Source organism: Patagioenas fasciata, chromosome 4, assembly GCF_037038585.1.
Source record: "Patagioenas fasciata isolate bPatFas1 chromosome 4, bPatFas1.hap1, whole genome shotgun sequence".
Taxonomy (NCBI): Eukaryota; Metazoa; Chordata; class Aves; order Columbiformes; family Columbidae; genus Patagioenas; species Patagioenas fasciata.
The window spans coordinates 44,525,861-44,538,091 of NC_092523.1; the positions used below are offsets into that span (position 1 = coordinate 44,525,861).

Sequence of the window (12,231 nt, forward strand, 5' to 3'; positions counted from 1 at the left end):
TGTCAACTTGACAATTACAGGTCACCTTGTGTGGCTTGTTTGGTTTTGTCAGATTCATATGTACCTTATATAGCTCTGAATCTTGTTCCAGTGACATTTTGTTAACTCCTTGCAACCATCTATTTTGTTTAAGGCACATGTTCGTCTCAGAAATCATGGCCTGTAACTGGAAAAAATAATTTCTCTACCTTGGGAGGGGTAAAGGTCACTCACTCTTCAAAACACTTCTTATTTCTTCTTTTTCCATAACAAACAGGACTTCGGAACCTCTGTAATTCACAGGTTCTGCTGACTAAATTTGATTAACAGCTGGAAATGGCTTAATATCAGCTGTTGTTAAAAGTAAAGCTACCCAATAATCTTCTTTTTTTGTAGTTACAACTACATACGACTCTTCTTCCCATTGTCCCCCACCAGATTCTAGTGAAGTTTTTCAGCAGAAGTTTTGACTGCTCCATTTTCCCATCCTTGGACTTACCTGGTTTGTTCTCTTCATATTCCCGTGTCACTCAGAGATCAGCTTTTTCTGGCGATGTTAAAGAAATAGCCTTTCCATGTTGGAGATGGAGATATTGGAAATAAAAATAAAATGTATGACTATATGAACATATGAATTAATTGATACCCAAAATAGTTAGCTTGAATGCAGCATGATCACCACAGAAAATAGTTCATGTTACCTAAACTGAATACTTAATTTAGCTGATCTAAAGTCTTCATGAAGTCATGAAAGAAGGTACTTCCTTGTGCAATTCAGAGAATTTAACTGAGACACTGTAAATCATCCACCAAGCTAACTTTTTATTTTCAGTGGAGGCAGAGAGAACTGGTTAATTTAGCTGTCAACAGCTGGTAGTGGTGAGACATCCCTCACTTCAACTCTAAGGATATGTACTGAAGAGGAGATAGATTATGGAACTTCACAGTGGAACAAGACTCACAGATTAAAGATGCTTGAAGTGATGCTACTGGATACTTAGAAGAATTCCTCATGGACATGTCTGTAAAGTACAGACTGCTCTACACCACCATCCTCATTGGTGGCACATACAGGGGAACAGTCCCTGCCATTGCTGTATTTTCATATCATGTGGGAGAACCCAGATACATATGGCTGGTCTCTACCAATCTTGCAAGCACTGAAAGGTTGAGAATGACTCAGTGTATTCTTGGTAAGTCCACAGAGTAACAGCAGCATTTTGCTACAGTGAATAATTGTTGACTTACCAACAGAGTACTGCTGCTCCCTGTCATCTCTTTAAGGTCCAAGAGCTAGATTTTGCAGCAACTACAGATATCTAACATTTGATCTCATTGTCACTGATAGGCAGAATTTGACAGCAGCTGCTCTTTTAAGCTTTCATTCTTATTTTTCTAGAATTGTAGCATGTTGGTCCTTCATTTTAGGTATCTGTGGAAAGTGTTATAGACTATACTGAAACACTGCAGAAAACTTTACCATACTGTGGAGGCATGGGTCCTTAACATTGTTATTTTATGCCATTAACAACTATTAACCAAGAAAAAATGGAAAAAAAAAAAAAGTATAGTTATCTTCCTTTTAATAATTGTCTTGAGAGTACTGCAAGACCATGAGGTTTCCTGTAATATTATTGTTATTTTTGATAAAATATTAAACTTTAATAAAAGTGTAACAGGTCACTCAGATACTCATTTTTCATATAACTAAACCAACAGTAGATGCATGCCTTAGGTCATAACTACAATTTCCTATTACACTGATGGCATTCTTGCTAGTAACACAGAAGATAGTATTAATACATTGTAATTGTGTCGCAGAGCATCATTCATGTGCAAATCAATTTGCTTGAATCCAGTAAAAATACACTAGGATTGGAACATCACTAATTTAATGTTGAATGTATATAAAAGACCTTTTCTCCAAAAAAATCAATGTCTAATTTGCTTCTGGAAAGAGCAGTGGCTGATTAATTACAGACACATGTGTCCTGAAAATATATTGCTCTAGCTCAAGAGGAAGAGGTGTGGTTTGTTTTGTTTTGTTTTCTCATAGGCACTATTTCAGTTATTTATAAACTTCTTTTAGCTGACATGGGTTCCTGAGGGAAAGGTTCTGTCCAGTTTGGTTTATACACTACTTAGAACCCACGACACTGCTTTTATTTGCTACAAGGAGGCACTGCTGAATTAGAAAAGAGTGTTTGAAAAGGGTCCCCTTTCTCACTCACTGTACCTCCTTGCCTTCCACTCCACCTGAAAGCTTCAGGCTACTTACCCAAAACTAGTTTCATGTGAGTTCACATCTTACCAAGCACTGCTGTAGTGCTCCACCAGCCACGACAACGTTTTGTGGAGTCACAGCCTCCCAATGGAGCACGACAGCATGTGACAGCATTGATGATGTAGACTACCAGGAAGCACTGTGAACAAATAGAAACAAATTTGTAATGTGAACTACTTGATCCTGAGAACCCAACATCCACACCAGATATAGTTAGGTTTTGTCTGTTTATACCCTTTGAATTAGCTCATCTTTTTTTCCCCAGAAGCAGAACACACTATGGCTAGTGAACGTTAGGTGCCTCCTGGAGAATTGCTGCAAGTCTTTCACTCAAGAGGAGTCCAGTTCACTAACTTTGAGACTGCTCCATGTTGCAAACCAAAGTACAAGTGGGGATAGCCAGCAGATTGACTTAAAAGCACGCCCTGATATGCACTAACGCACTAATGTCAGCTTAGCACTTGAACACAGAACTCCCTCTTACTTGGATACACTAGTGCTTCTGCCGTCTAACTTTTGCTTAAATCCAGAAGTTAATATTAGATTCCTTTTCTGTCAGGCATTTCATAAAAAATATATGAATATATATATATATGTAACAATACAAGCTAGAAAGAGTCCATTCTGAATTGGACCTTTAGGAGGCTGTCATGCAATAAACACTAGATAATAAGCATTTGGTAGTTTAATGCTAGAGATCCTCTTTCAGAAGGGAAATCTGAGTTAAATCACTGCCAGTCAATGTTGATTCATGACAGTGTAAGGGTACTTATGCCATTTTTCACTGTACGTACATTTTCTAATGGAATGTTATGCTTGCATAACTCAGGAAAATATATGCCTATATTAGTAGCTTGCATATGCAGTTAAATCAGCGTCTATCTACAGGAACACTAGATACCTGCAGTCAATCATTCCTCCCAACACAGCAAGGCCTGATCCGTTCAGGTGGGTTAGTTAGCATGGTTATCAGAAGTTTCTAGGTCACCTTGGACACATTTAAGCAGTAATGCCTGTGCAAACAATGGAACTTGTAGTGTTGCAATATTATAGCAACAAATTTCAGGTAATATAACATTCAGTATTTCAGTATTCTAAAATCAAAGCTTGATTTAGCGTATCAGAACAGACATAACAAAAAATCAGTCAGCTGGTAGGAAGAACTTGATTCTTGGCTGGTAGGAAGAACTTCGGGGAAGGGGAAGGGGAAGGGGAAGGGGAAGAGGAAGGGGAAGGGAAGTTCCTGACACTGAGCAGCTGGTATTTGAGGTAGTTATTTTGGTTGGACAAACATTTAGGAATCAGTTTAGTTGCCTCTGTCTCGTGTCCGAGAATAGTCTACACACGCTCACTATTGTGCAAAGTACCTATGAGAGATCCATGCCCTTTTGGAGACCGGATAGGATATTCTATGGCACTTTCAATAAATATTGAAGAGTGCACAACCAAACTGAGCTCCAAGAGCAACAACTCTTCCAGATAGACAGCCTAAATGTAGGTATCTAAAGGTTAGTTGTCTAAGCTTACATCATAGAAAACAGGGGCTTGAATCGGCTCTCTGAATGGAGAGCAGTCCCATGCAATTACTCAGTTAACAGTAATTTTAATATTGAATCACCTAATCTCATTAGCTAACTATTTGGAGTTTAGTTATATCATTATTTTTCAGTAAAACTGCATAGTACATAGAAATTACCTCCGTGCAGGATATGAACATGTGAAGCTGTGTATTATCACCCCATTAGGAAACATAGATTTCAAATAATCAAAAACTATATGAAATCAGTTTTGAACTGAAAGGAGAAGGCGCAGGAGATTATACCAGCCACTGTACCATATGTTCCACGTTATCTAGAGCAGTTTATAGGTGTAAGATATAGGTGTAAGTTATAGGTGTAAGCTTTTTAAGGTGTGACTTGCCTATATTAGCTGTGTATTTGAAGGCTTACAGAAAGAGATAAAGCTTAGATTGCATAAACAGTACCTTATCAAACAGTGCACTCCTTGAATACACATCCTTAAACCACTGTGCTCGGCTTGTAGCGTTCTCCGCATGCAGATTTCTCTCCGCACCCAATTCCCGAGGCAGCTGCTCTGCAGTTCCTGCGAGTCACCGCGCCGGGGAGACTGTTCGCCACCAGCACGAGCACGACAGGCAGCTGTTTCACAGCAAGAGCAGCCAGAGAAAATCACTAAAACTTCAGAGGAACTGAAACAAAAATAAACCAGCTTTCTCAATCATCATCACATTCCTACGTCATGTCACTGTGCTTCGAATTCTGAAAGAAAAAAGGCACCCTCCTCCACTTGGGACAGTCAAAAACAATAGAAAAAAATGGGCTGGAATTGTCTGCAAATGAAATTATTTTCAGACTTGCATTCTAGTCCTATGTTTATACTACAATCATTGCTAAGCTTTGTATTCCAATAAGAGTTTTTAACACTATGTTATCTGATCTTAAAAGTCAGCTTGTGTGTTGTGCTTCATTTGTGTTACAGTAAAACAAAGCCCCATTCTGCCTAAAAGTATATATATTTATAGAAAGATAAAACCCACAGGCATCTTAGGGCTGAATGGAATTACCTGTAACATCAGAGGATGTGTGTTAGTTAAGATCAAGCTTAGAACATATATATGTGTGTGTGTACATACACAGAAACATAAAAAGCAACTGCTATTTCACCTTTTGAAAACTCAGAGGCCCTAATGAGGAGGAATAAGTTTCAATTGTACACAAATCCAGCTCAAAAGTGTTAACTTTTTCCTCGCCCTTCCTAGTTCAGCCAGCCACTGTGTGAGAAACAAGCCTATTCTCACCATGGCACTTCTGTAAAGCACTAGATCTAGTCATCATCTGCTTCTCTTTAGCATTACAGCAACAATATCCTCCAGCTGAATCTCTTTAGGCCCAACAAAAGAAAACCTGGGTCCTCCACCTTGGACTTGAAGGCTCACAGGTGGCTGTTGTCACTGCAACTTTATGTGCAGGGATAGATGGGCACCAAGAGCTATTGCATTTGTATTCAATCTGCTTGGAGCAGTGTCTTTCACACCTTCTGTAACACACACACACAAACCCCCATGATCTCAAGAAGTATAAACTTGCCTTCGCAATTATCCCAAGTAATATTCACTTTCAGACAGACATGGCAAGACCCCATTGCCAGGTACCTACAGAACGCTACCTGGTAACTCTGCTCGAATGCAGCTTTTGCAACCCAGGGCAAAAAGCGGGTGGCACAACTTGTACAGTACTGAGAATTGCAGACCTGAGGTGAACCCTGCCTATAAACTATTCTGTAAGGATACATAGTGCTGACATATTAGGTTAATATGCCCGGTTTGGTAATAAATGTAGTTTCACCTGAGTTAACTTCTTGCAATATCAAGAAGTTTAGGAAGTCTGATACAGGGAGGTAACAAGTTTGGATGTCACCATTCTCTTTCTCATGTGAGGGTTTTCACCAAAGACAGCCTGACTGTTCGTCACAGACCCCCATTTCCTTAGACTACATTTTATTTCCTTGCATTTCCTCATAAAACTTTACTGACAAAAATTTAGGGGATTGACATGATATGAAACATTGTGATTGACTGCATTCTTCCAGCTCCTTGGAAACCAGGGTTTAGCTCTTAACTTCTGAGAGCTAAAGTAAAGTTAACTATTATGAAACCAGCTACCTGAAGCTGAGAACTGAATTATGCTGTAAATGGTTCAGAGTTCAAAGAAATCTTTAAATTCTTCAATCAGAACACTTCAGTATCTCTAAAACAAGTGGGGAAATGGGAGCATTTTATGACATATTTCCTCTGTTAAAAATGAAACCAATCATTTTAACACAAAGATCACTTAAACTTATTCAGACAAAGATTTTTTTTTTCCTGAGAGAGCAAGGAATCACTGGAGTTTGAGGCTGATGGAGGGGGAGAGGGGAAGGTTTAATTTAATTTTCATCATACAATTTGTGTTGGAACTGTATCCTGTTTTAATGAGTTGAGAGTCACTTTTATGAGCCATTTGCTCACCCCCTCAGATTCTTATGTGAGTGATATCAGGAATTCCTCTCTGCTGAAAGGAAGCTGAGCCTCTTGCCTTTGTATCAACAATGTAACCTCAGGTTATGCGTAGAACAAAACACCATAGATTGAATCACAAATTCACTGAGGTTTTCTTGTTAAATACTTTCATAGACTATATATGTGTTGTCATATACACATGCAGAGAGCTTTAGTAAAATACAAGGAAAGAGCACAGCTAAAGCATAGTAGTAGTAGTACTGATGCTAGCACACATCACCCGAATTTGCATTTAATGTCTAAATGGAGAAAGTAAACATCATGTTCAATCTTCTGAAGCCTCCAGCACCAAATTACCCCCTCCCTCTCTCACTCTTCATTGAAGATCAACTCGCAGTGTCACATCATTTACAGAAAAAACTATTGTAATAAATGCCTTAGCTGCAGTGTGAGTGTGGCATCATCTAAAGCAGCCTTTTACATGACTTGGAAGCAAGCGGGCTGAAATATAGACAGAAACCCTACATTGCCCTGCAAACCTGGCTGCTCTGACTGCCTGGGCCTGGGGACAGAAAACTGCAGGGATGGTAGGGCCAGCAAAGTGCTGCACATTTCCATACAACCAAGGAATCAGCCAGCACCATACAAAAGTAACAGGAGCCTGGTCAATAAAGAATTACAGGATGAGTGAAGGCTGCAGTTGCCAAATGGGACCATGCTGCTCTGCGCTGTTCCCTTCCTGGCCACATGTTGCTTTTTATTCTTCTGTGTCACCACTCGCTATGGGAAACTGATCCAGCCACATTTTTTCTTTCCCCTGTAGCTGTTTCCAGCCATATCAGTTTCTGTATCTGGCATATCACGTCTGTGCTAACACAAAGTGGGAACAACTTGCCAAAGCTGGGGCTGCCCCTTTCAAAGGCAGCTGATGCTTGGATTGGCTTCAGTAACACTGTGAAGCTGCACACTGCAGGGTGGGAAGGGGGACACAAAGAAAGAAAATTTTGCTAATGAAGAAGAAACTCAAACTCAAATGTTTGTAATTTAAAAAGTCTAATAACTGCTCTAAGCCCCATTTTTGGATGTGTGAAGCTTGTCATCTGAGGAGAGAGTCCTTCTTAAAATAGAACTATTTTCCTTCAATTATTTAAAACCCTCATACTTGAGAGTTGAAAATGTATTATCACAGTATCCAACATTAAAGATGACAACTATAGGAAATATATTGTTTGAAGACAGAAGCTTTCTCAGGCTTGTGAATGAATCTGCTGATACACATCACTCTGAAACAGAACTACAGGATTTTTTTAAACTTACGTATGACAGTTTTGCAGCTGCACACATTCTGAGCTCCCATGTATGTATCACAAGCTGCACACTTGAACAGACATACAATGTGTACTGAAGACACTTGAAATTTGGCTGATGTTATTCCACAAATCTATTCTTGGATATATGTCTTAACAGTTATCAGTTCATAATTCAAATAAAATGTATAATAATAAAATTCCTGAATAAAGTCTAGGAATACCAACAAGAAGAATCACCCAGATTACAAGAAGAAAAAGAAAACAAACAAACAAACAAAACCCCACTATACTCATTTTCTCAGAACATTTTTAAATTATCTTATTTTAGTGGATAGTTATCCCACTGAAATAGAGTATATTTTTCTATTCTTAAATTAGGTTATAGGCAACTGATACAAGTACATGAAGTTTCCTGTTATACAATGAATCTGTTGAGATAATAAGTACCAGCTGGATCTATCCCCAACAGCAATAACAGCATGTAGAGCATTATTATAATGTAACAGATTGTGAAACAGAAGAGACGGTTTCACTTGTAATAAGGCCCTTATGTTAATACAGTAACAGAAGAGGGAGTTTTACTTGTACACAGTTCTTGTAGTAAGGCCCTTATGTTAATATAGTAAATTACTTTAAAGGTAAATTCTCTCAAAATATTGTCTATTAATGTTTTTGGGAGTTTGATTACACACACACACAGGGTAAAATGTGGGCCCACTGCTGAAACAAGTGGGGCCCTTGGTGACATAGGACATGGAAAAGGCTGAGGAATATCTTCTTCACTCCGCTCTTTACTGGCAAGACTGGCCATCAGGAACCTCAGGTCCCAGAGAGCAATGGGAAAATCTGGAGCAAGGAAGATGTAGCCTTGGCAGAAGGGGGTCAGGTCAGGGAGTACTTAGGCAAACTGGATTTATGTAAGTCCATGTGCCCTGATGGGATGCACCCACAAGTGCTGGGGAAGCAGGCAGCTGTTCATCATGAGGCCAGTTTTTATAATCTTTGATTGATCATGGTGACTAGGCAAAATGCATGAAGACTGGAGGAAAGCAAATGTCACTCCTGTCTTCAAGGAGGACACAGGGAATTACAGGCTGGTCAGCCTCACCTTAGACCCTGGGAAAGTGGTGGAGCATCTAATCCTGGAAAGCATTTCCAGGCATACAAAAGACAAGAAAGTCACCAGGAGCAGTCAGCCTGTCCTCACCAAGGGTAAGTCATGCTTGACCAACTTGAAAAACTTCTACAACTAAATTACTAACCTGGCAGATGAGGGGAGAGCACTGTATATTTACCTGTATTTGAGTAAGGCTTTTGACACCATCTCATAAAAGGTTCTCAGAGAGAAGTTGTTGAAACATGGGCTGGATAAGGAGTGATGTGGATTGAAAACTGGCTGAACAGCCTGGCCCAGAAGGTGGAAGTCAGTGGAAGTCTAGCTGAAGACCAATAATTAGCAGCATATTCCACAGCTCAATGGGGAGTTCAGTACTATTTAAGATGTTAATTTATGGTCTGGATGATGGGGAAGAGTGCACCCTCAGCAAATTTACTGATGACACAAAACTGGGGAGGAGTGGCTGACATACCAGAGGCTTGTACCATCATCCATGGGGACCTCAACAGGCTGGAGAAATGGGCTGCCAGGAATCTCATTAAGTTCAATAAGGGTAAGTGAAAAGTCTGCACCTGGGAGGAAAACCTTCATGCACCAGTGTATGCTGGGTGCCACCCAGGTGGGAAGCAACTTGGCAGAAAAGCACCTGGGGTCCTGGTGGACCATGAGCCAGCAATGTGCACTTGCAGTAAAGAAGGCTAATGGGCTCCTGGGCTGCATTAGTAGTGTTGCCAGCAGATTTAGGGAGATGAACCTTCCTCTCTGCTCACCACTGGTGAGGCTACACCTGAAGTGCTGTTTTCAGTTCTGTGCTCCCCAGTACAAGAGAGGCATGGACATGCTGAAGAGAGCCTATTGAAGGGCCACTAAGAAGACTGGAGCATCTTTCCTATGAGGAAAAGCTGAGAGCTGTGGCTGTTCAGTCTGGAGAAGACTCGGAGAGGGATCTTATTCATGTGTACAAATACCAGAAGGGATGGTGACAAGATGACAGAGTCAGGCTCTTTTCGGTGGTAGCCAGTGAGAGGACCAGAGTCAATGGGCACAAATGGAAACACAGTAGGCTCCATCTGAGCACCAGGAAACACTTCTTTACTGCGAGGCTGACTGAGCACTAACACAGGTTTCCCAGAGAGGTGGTAGATTCTCACTCCCTGGAGATATTCAAAAGCCATCTGGACATGGTCCTCAGCAATTGGCTGCAGGTGGCCCTGCTTGAGCAGGCAGGTTTGAGATTACCTCCAAAGGTCCCTTCCAACCTCAACCATTTTGTGATCCTGTAAAAACATAGACAAGCTATGCCTGCTAAGTGCTACAAACTTTTAGCAGGCAAGAACATATACATGGGCAAAGCTAAACATTATGCACCAGGAGCTGACAGAGTTGCAGAAAACCATTCCACAAATGTCAAGTAGCTTAGAAACAGATATATGTTCAGCAATGAGCATAAATGCAAACAGTTTAAATTATTTGACAAGAAAAGGTTTTGTTCAAATTCCTCATTAATAAAATTTGTTTCCTTTCCAGGCTTTCTACAAGCTGTTCTGCTGAGCAGCATTTACACTTGATTTTGATATCTTTAGAGCTAGTCTAGTTTTTTTGACAGATTTTGAAGTTGTCTGTTCAGCCATAACTGTTGGTACCTTCCAAAGCAAAGTATTTTTTGTCTTGCTATTGGCAAAATTTACCAGGTTCCTATGCATCTCCCACTACTGAAAAGTATTTGCAAAATTAAGTTTTATCTTCTAAAGGCAATGACTGAGTAGTTGAGTGGACCACCAGCTTGGGAGCAAAGCTGGTGGGAACACTGGCCTGTTTGGCAAATGTCTGCATACCAGTCCTCATCCAAGATGGCCTGCTGACCGCCAAGAAACATTCAGTGGCACACTTGTTGCTGATAGATCAAGTTGAAAACAGCCACCTGCTGTCAGCTTGCATGATTTTGTTTTTCTGAACAAGGCTCACAGCATTTGGTGCGTGTTTTTTCCAAAAAGCTCCAGTGCCCAGATTTTTGCTTCCCCGTTCTGATATGATAATAAAGTAGTTTGAAACATGTTTCTTGATAGCATGTTTTGCAGAAGACAACCCTTCCCCCAAGCGTTTACTTATTACTGAAGAAAATCCATACATTTTGATAACCCTAACGATGTGTTTAAGACCCCACTCTACATTCCTGAAAAACCAAAAGTTTCTACACTATAGTTACTCCCATACAGCTCACATCTCTTGAAATGTGACAGCATCCTGAGATGTTTAACTAGTGTTCTTACGATGTACAGAAAAATACATGCAGGAAACAAGTATAAAAATACATATCTATCATCTTTTCAGTTGCTGTCACATCTTTAGGTTGCATCTTTTGATACTCGTGAAGTAACAGCATTCTACATATGGCCTGCAGTTGCACATTAATTAATTTATAATGGAAAGTCAATGTAACTAAAATAAGTTTGGAAAGACCAATATTTCATGCCAGAAAAGTGACCTGAGTTCAAGAAATTATTTATTAGCTACTGACTATATTTTCCTGTGATAGGAGCACATTTTCTATGCAATAACATTTGGGCACACATGTAAACCCTTGCAAACAGCAATTACACTCACCTCAGGTCACAAGCTTCATCTTCCGAGTAACAATCTCCAAATGTAAACAGGATATGTGTGCTGCAGAACTCAGACTTGGAAGCAGACTACACAACAAGGATTAATAAAGATGTTTACACTGGATTCTTTGTTTACAACAGTTTAGATAGGATTACACAGTTTAGAGTATCACATTCTCAACTTTTCCATTCCCCTTGGACATGCGAACCATCACCAGTAACTCAGGTAACTCAGGGCTGGCTCATAATCACCACATACGTTTGAAAAAAACAACCCAACAAGAATAAAGGGAAAAAAAAAAAAAGGAAAAAGAAAAAAACCTCAAAAACGTGTAATTCCAGCATCTCTGAAATTTACAGTAAATGGTACCTCTTCGATATACAAGCGGTTATCACATGTGGATAGCATAAATTTTCTAAAATCCAGCTACTCTTCTAGTCTTGTTCCTACTTTAAGAGGGGATTCCATTTTCTCTATAGAACTAGTACTTTAAAATGGATGGATTTTGCAGCAGCATCTTTAGCGAAGGGAAAACAAACAAACGACCAGCAAACAACCAGCAGAAATAATCAAATTAACAAAACCGCTAAGAAATCATCTCAGGATACGTTTTAGGCGGAGGCATGCGACACTTTCGCAAGCAGAGAAATCGAAATCCGGCGGTTCCCAGGCAGCCCGCCGCAGCGCAGTACCGGCAGTCAGCACACGGGGTCTCTCGCACACGCACAGACTCATCCCTCAGCCTCCCCTCAGGGTTCGCTAAAAACAGGATTTCGCAGGTCAGCTTTGAAATCCGGGACCTCTCCCCGAAACAGCTAGGCCCACATAAGCAAGGCGTCGGGCCCTTAAACTGCAAGTTTCGCAGAGAAGAAATGGAAAGCTGACATTTTTTAAAACTATTATTAGGAAAAAAAACCAC

General features: G+C 40.2%; 1 long non-coding RNA gene across 1 annotated transcript; it reads right to left on the reverse strand.

The window, feature by feature from the left end:
- Positions 1–476: 476 nt before the first annotated feature.
- Positions 477–4,426, reverse strand: LOC139827920 (uncharacterized). Its single transcript, XR_011739058.1, has 3 exons — positions 4,248–4,426; positions 2,291–2,402; positions 477–548 (listed from the first exon to the last, which is right to left on the reverse strand). It is a non-coding gene; the product is annotated as an uncharacterized lncRNA (long non-coding RNA).
- Positions 4,427–12,231: the final 7,805 nt, after the last annotated feature.